This window comes from Mus caroli, chromosome 14 (assembly GCF_900094665.2).
Source record: "Mus caroli chromosome 14, CAROLI_EIJ_v1.1, whole genome shotgun sequence".
NCBI lineage: Eukaryota > Metazoa > Chordata > Mammalia > Rodentia > Muridae > Mus > Mus caroli.
This window is the reverse complement of record NC_034583.1, coordinates 77,474,939-77,481,766: the sequence shown is the minus strand read 5'-3', so window position 1 is coordinate 77,481,766 and position 6,828 is coordinate 77,474,939. Positions and strand designations below refer to the sequence as shown.

At 36.9% G+C, this 6,828-nt stretch overlaps 1 pseudogene; it reads right to left on the bottom strand.

The window, feature by feature from the left end:
* Positions 1-3,200: 3,200 nt before the first annotated feature.
* On the bottom strand, positions 3,201-3,343 carry LOC115029319 (annotated as a pseudogene).
* Positions 3,344-6,828: the final 3,485 nt, after the last annotated feature.

Sequence of the window (6,828 nt, the reverse complement as noted above, 5' to 3'; positions counted from 1 at the left end):
GTGGGGTGGAACATCTCTGGGACTAGCCAGAGACCTGGGACTGGGGAGGCTGCTGGTAGGATATAGGGGTAAGCCTAGCTGAGACTCCTAGCAGGAGGGAATATGGCACCTGAAGTAGCCATCTCCTATAGCCAAGCAGACTTCCAGTGAAAAGAGGACACCAAAAAAAAAAAAAAAAAAAGCAGGAACTCGGTTTATTAAATCAGCCTCTTGCTTATATAGGGTGGAGGGAGGAGGTGGGGACTTTTTGGTGGGGTGAGATGATATAGGAGGTAAAGTAGGAGGTGGGGAATGGTGATGGAGGGTATAGGGTGATTGCCAGGGCCAATCAAGCTATTTTCATCAGCGGTAGCCAGGCAAAAGTGGGCTGTGCTGAGTCACTCTAGTATGGAAGTGAGCAAGGCAGGTTCCCAGACCCTAGCTAGGCTCAGGGATTTCCATTAGGGCCGTAGATTTTTGGCCAAGTTAGGCCTAACATTTGGTTAAATGTGTTCACAAATATTTCATGTTGTTGTAACCTTTTAAAATAAGATTCATTTTTAAATTTCTTTTCCAGCAAGTGCACTATTGACAAATAAAAATGTTACTGTATGTTGATTTTGTATCCTGCGAATTTAGTGAATTCATTTTTCAGTTTTAACAGCTCTTTGATAGCATATATTTTTTCCATTTATAAATTCATGTGATTTTTTTATTTATGGATTCTTTGTCTTTTTCTTTTTTAATCTGCTTGCTTTTTATTTATTTCTATTGCCCAGTTGCTATTGTTAATATTTACAATACTATATTAAGCAGGTGAAAATAAATTGTTAGAATAAGCTATGCAATCCCAGATAAATCACACCAAGAGACAGGTCGCATGTGGTAGTTTTATTGGGAGAAGGGCAGAGGCAACCTCTGGGAGAGGGTAGAAAGAAAGAAGAGAGAGGGGTCATGAAGGGTGAGTCTTTTATCCGGGCAGTGGTGTATGCACAGAGGGATGTGTGGTGGGGCCATGGAGCATGTGAAAAGGGACAGATGTAGGAGTGGCGATGCTGTAGCCTAGAGATGGCATATACATGAGTGATGCAGTCACCGAGAGATGGTGGCACATCACTGGGTCTGGGAACTGCCTGTGACGCTTCTAGCTGTCCACGGATGTGCCCGATCCTAAATAACATGAATAGTGAAAATATATAATTAATTTTTAGATGTGGGGATATGATTTTTTAAATACACATCATTCCTGTGTATCACCAAAAAGCAAAAATATATGTAAAATGAACTGGCAAATGTTTGAAAGTTCAGAGTCTCCTGCAATTCTTCCAGGTTGTCTGGGCATGCATATTCCCATATAGTTTGCCCCTTTTGTGCCTCTCAGATCACTTGTGATAGAGCAACTCTGAAAAGAGTAATATGCTATTGATTCTGCAATTTGCTTTCAAGTTGCTGTCACTTCTGAATTTTGATGTTGGTACCTCAGGGGGACAAATGTGCAGACAGTGTCACTTTGTTATGACCGCCACCTGGTATGCTGCAATTATAAGGTGTCAGGGACATTAAATGTGCATTCAGATTTTCAAAGATGATATTAAAATGTTGGGTGACTTTTTAACCTTAGAATAACACAGCATTCAATTTTTAAACTTAATTTGCAGAAAAACAGAAATCAATTACTAAATAAAAAAGATTTTTCAACAAACTCAAAGGCATCTTTGAAGGTTTCTTGTCTCATAATATTATGTCAGGGCTTTTCCTTTTTAAAAAGTTTTATATTATCTTTATTTTATTTATATCTTTTTCTTCTCTCTTTTTGCACTACAGGATTTTTTCATATATATTATGGTTTACAGTTTCATGTTAAACCACCGGGTCTCTGTTTCTTGTGTCTAATTTTGTTTTGTTTCGTTTTGTTTTTTTCATTCAATTTGTTTGTTCCCCAATTCCAATGTGTTAGTTTTGTTGTATAGTACAGTACAGTACAGTATGTATGTATGTAGTGTAGTGTACTGTATGGTATTATTACTCCTTAGGAGCATGCTTGTTTCATAATGAGAGTCAGAAAGGGGGTGGATTTGGATAAGAGGGAAGATAAGAAAGAACTTGGAGAAGTAGAGAGGGGAAAACATAATCAGAATATATTATATATAAAAATTTTCAAAATAAAAATGGGGAAAAAGAAAATTGAAAAAAAAAGTAAATGAGGTATGTTCATATGTACTGAATTGAATCTTTATATCAATTAGAAAGGCATCCAGTACCAGATAAAACTGGGATGGGAATTCCAGAATCGCCTGTGCCCTGAGCACAGGCACTTCCTCACTTCTGATGAAGTTAACTGTATCCAATGAACTCACTGTAAGTTCAAAATATAGTGTGTTGAAACTGTCTTTCGTCCATGGACCTATATAACCAGGATAGTTTAGACCAGATCACCCTAAGTGTGCTTAGAACCTCTCATTAGTGTACTGTTAGAAAAACATCACCTAGCACAAAGCCCATTTTATAACAGAATATTTAATGTCTCATTTGATTTAACAATTTTTGCACTGAAAGTAAAAAAAAAAATATTACTTTTCATATGATAAAGACTGTATTTAGTATAAGTCTAGAGTGGATCTCTTAATATTTAATAGATTATTTAATTTAATCATTTGTAAAATTTATGAATGAAGTTAATAGGAAATAAATGTTAATTATTTAAGTTAATAATAGAGAATATATGTCAATACAAAAATGGACCAAAGAAAGGATCCCTTTTATTTACAAATGTCTATTTTCTGACAAGAATTCAGAAGAAATGAGTGCAAAGTTTGTATATTAATAGCTACACTTTTGGTGGTGTTTTTGATAAGTGTGCGGGAGTTTTTCTGTGGGCTTTGGGTGGAACTTCTTGACCACTTGAGTTGAAGTGATAACAGGCGTTGCAGTTCTTCGGTAAAGTGCACTGTCACTTACAGAGCATTGACAACCCCAGCAATGAACAGACACATTGACAGTTCTTCAGGAAGATGATCTCTTTTGTTCTGGTCCATCATACCGAAAGTCAGGGGTATTCGAACTCAGTGTAATAGAGCAGCTTTAGTATGTAACTACTTCAGTTGCATACTTTCATTAAGGAGAACATATTTTGATAAAATAAAAAAAACTTCATAGAATAATCTTTGTTTGTTCCTTCCTTCCTGCCTGCCTGCCTTTCTTTTTTTCTTTCTTTTTCTTTCAGGGAGGCCTTGAATGCAGTCTTTCCACTACCACAAATTATGCATAGGAAATACCAGGAGTCAGCACATCCTGGAGTGTCATAAGTAAGTCTCTGCATGGGAAAAACACCTACATGATCATATATCCTCTGCCAGGTAAGTATTATAATAAATTTTATATAAAAAGTGAAGTCCAAGGGCCTGGAAGGACATTTCAGTGGCTAAGAGTACAAACTGCTCTTCCAGAGGACTGGAGCTGGATTCTCAGAATCCTTATTGGGTGGCGTTCAATCACCTATCAGCCTGGCTCCAGGGAATCCAGTGCCCACTTCTGGGCTCTTCTGGGGGCCTAAGGCCACATGTACACATATATGGATACAAAAAATTGAAAAATAAAAACTAAATATTTTAAAAGTAAAGTATACCAGGAGGATTAATATGATTTTTAAAAAATTAAGTGTCAAGGTGAACACTCTTACATTGCTGGTGAGAGTGTAAACTTGGAAAACCACTTTAGAAATCAACTTGGTGGTTCTCAGAAAATTGGAATAGTTCAACCTAATGTGGTATAACCAGCTATACTGCTCCTGTGCATATATCTAAAAGATGTTCCACCATCCCACAAGGACACTTACTCAACTATGTCCATAGCAGATTTATTTGTAATAAACCAGAAGCTGGAAACAACCTAGATGTTCCTCAACTAAAGAATGGATGAAGAAAATGTGGTTCACTTACACAATGAAAAATTACTCAGCTATTAAAAACAAGGACAACATGAAGTTATGTATTTTACAATAATTGTTTATCTCTTGAAATTACAATTACATAATTTTCTACCTTGTTTCTTCTCCCTCCATCTGCTTCCATGTGTTTCTCTCTTGATTTCTCTCAAATGCATGTTTTTTTTGTCTAATAGTTGATTTATATGTATGTATGTATGTTTTATGTATATATATATGTATATGATAAGACATATTTAAATATATACTATATATACACATATTGTCTTAGTTAGGGTTTTACTGCTGTGAACAGACACCATGACCAATGCAAATCTTATAAGGACAGCATTTAATTGGGGCTGGCTTACAGGTTCAGAGGGTCATTTCATTATCATCAAGGCGGGAGCATGGCAGCATCCAGGCAGGCATTGTGCAGGTGAACCTAGGAATTCTACATCTTCATCTGAAGGCTGCTAGCCAAATACTGACTTTCAGGCAGCTAGAACAAAGGTCTCAAAGCCCAGACCCACTACCACACACCTATTCCAACATGGCCACACCTCCAAATAGTGCCACTCCCTGGGCCACACATATTCAAATCATGACACATGTAAGTATATAACTACAACCATCTCAGTCCATATGAGAGAGTAGAAACAAAAAGACAATAAGAAACATACTTATGATCATACCACACCAATGGGGAAGATGGACACACAGCCACACAATCACAAGCCTACCTGCCTACAGTGACTCACTGTGTGAAGTTAGAGCAAACATTTGTCTTCAAGTAAATCACTTTTTTTTTTTTAAATCTGTAAATAAGAAAGTTGTGCTAGATACCCTAGATGTCTTTTTGTGTCTGAAAAAAAAAATAACTTCTGAGGTTCAACTTGCTACCATATAAATTCGTCTCTAGTAACCATTCCTTTTACAAATACTTTAATGGGACAGATCCCTATCAGATAGACCAGGTATGGAACTCCTTTTAACCTTATATTATTACCACCTCTCACTTTTTTTTTTGGTAAGATATGATGTGTCTCTTTGGTTATTTCACATTTTTTCAAAGCTTTAAATTTTTTTCAAGAGCACAAAATTTAAGGTTTGTGTGTGTGTGTGTGTGTGTGTGTAGTGTGTATGCATGCTTGTGTACACAGGTCCCCATACCTGTGTGTATATGTAGAGGCCAAAGGAAGGTGTCTGGTGTTCCCACCTATCATTCTTCACCTTACTCCTTTGAGGCAGAATTTTTTCCTAAACCCAGGGTTTGTATTCTTTGGCTATGCTGGCAAACAGCAAACTGAAGCTATCTGCCTCTTTTCTTTTGCCTGTTTCAGTGCTGGGATTACAGATGTCCATGAGACCATGCCTGGCTTGTTATCAAGTCCTCCTAATTGTACATCAACATCTCTAAACTCTTCAAGTTGTTTTTAATATAAAGAAGAGGGCTGGGTATTACAGGAAGCAGAGCTGAGATGAAGCAGATGACTCCTGTCCAGGACAGTTGGCACTGATCTTTGGTCTCTCTTTAAATCCTTCTCATCTTAGAGCATGTTTCAAACTTCCCCTGTTAGACACTGTATCAGTCACGATTCTCTAGAGTCACAAACGTTACTGTATGGATCTCTCCATGTATATGGAATTTATTGGAATGCCCTACAGGCTGCAGTCCAACTAGTCCAACAATATCTAGGTGTGAGTAGAAAATCCAAGAAGCTAGTAGTTGTGCAGTTCCACAATGTTGGGTGTCTCAGCCAGTCTTCTGTATATGCTGGAATCCCGAAGTAGGTGCCAGTGACAATGAAGGAATGGTTGTGCTAGCAAGGCAAGGGCAATCCAGCAAAGAACAAAACCTTCTTTCTTCCATTGTTCTTAGATAGGCTTCCAGAAGAAGGTGTGACCCAGATTAAAGGCGTGTCTTTCTGCTTTGATATCTGAACCAAAGCCTGGGCTTTCCAGATTCAAGATCTGGATCACAGATGTGACCTCCATTCCTGGATTGAATTTCATTCCAGATATAGTCAATTTGACAACCAATAGCCATCTCAGATGTCTTGTAACTATTATTAAGTACTTCATAGCTTAATCCAAATTGCTTATACCTTATTTGTTTTATGACCCATTAACATGACTTTAATACTGATTAGTTTCGGATAGACATCTATCCAATTGGTCTTAGTGTAGCACACTGGTTTGAAACCTTTCAACAATCTCTGTGTTGGTCAATTCAGTATACTTAGACAGGAGAGAAAAATCCAGGATGTTAACTACAAAGATTATAATCAGCTACTTCTTACAGAAACTATAAATACTAACATATCATAAAGCTGAGAGTTCTGTAGACATTGTCAATGCTACTACCTCTTTGAGCTTTCAGGAGCAGTAACCTTTTCACCTTCAAACCATTATGTCTAAGCTCTGAGCCCTGTGATTTAGAAAGGTTTTTATCTCCACTGTGCTACTGCTCTGCCAGGCTCTTATCTCAGTGAAAAGAGTCTGTGCAGTACCCCACTGGCATCTCAAGAAGAAGCTCTCTGCTTGGGTCATGGATGTCACTGTTTAATCAAAACTTTAAGATGCATCATTTTATTTGGTTATCTCCAAAAAGTGTTTTGCTTGTCATTTGCTATTATGTAATATATCAAATATTAGATGTTTTCATAGAACTATGTGTGTTTGAATTCTTTTGTGTCCTTATATATAAAACAAAAGCAAACGTGTACTAAAACAAGTGGCATTAATTTATTTGTAATCATATATATATGTATAAAACACTGAGTAAAAAGCAAATATAACTAGTTTTGCTCATAGGGAACAGTACCTGTTTTGTCATAACTTCTTATTGTATTTAGGTCATAGAATTTTGTAATTAATTTACAATCAAATTTTGGCAATATTGGTTGCTTCTCTTTCTAGAAGAT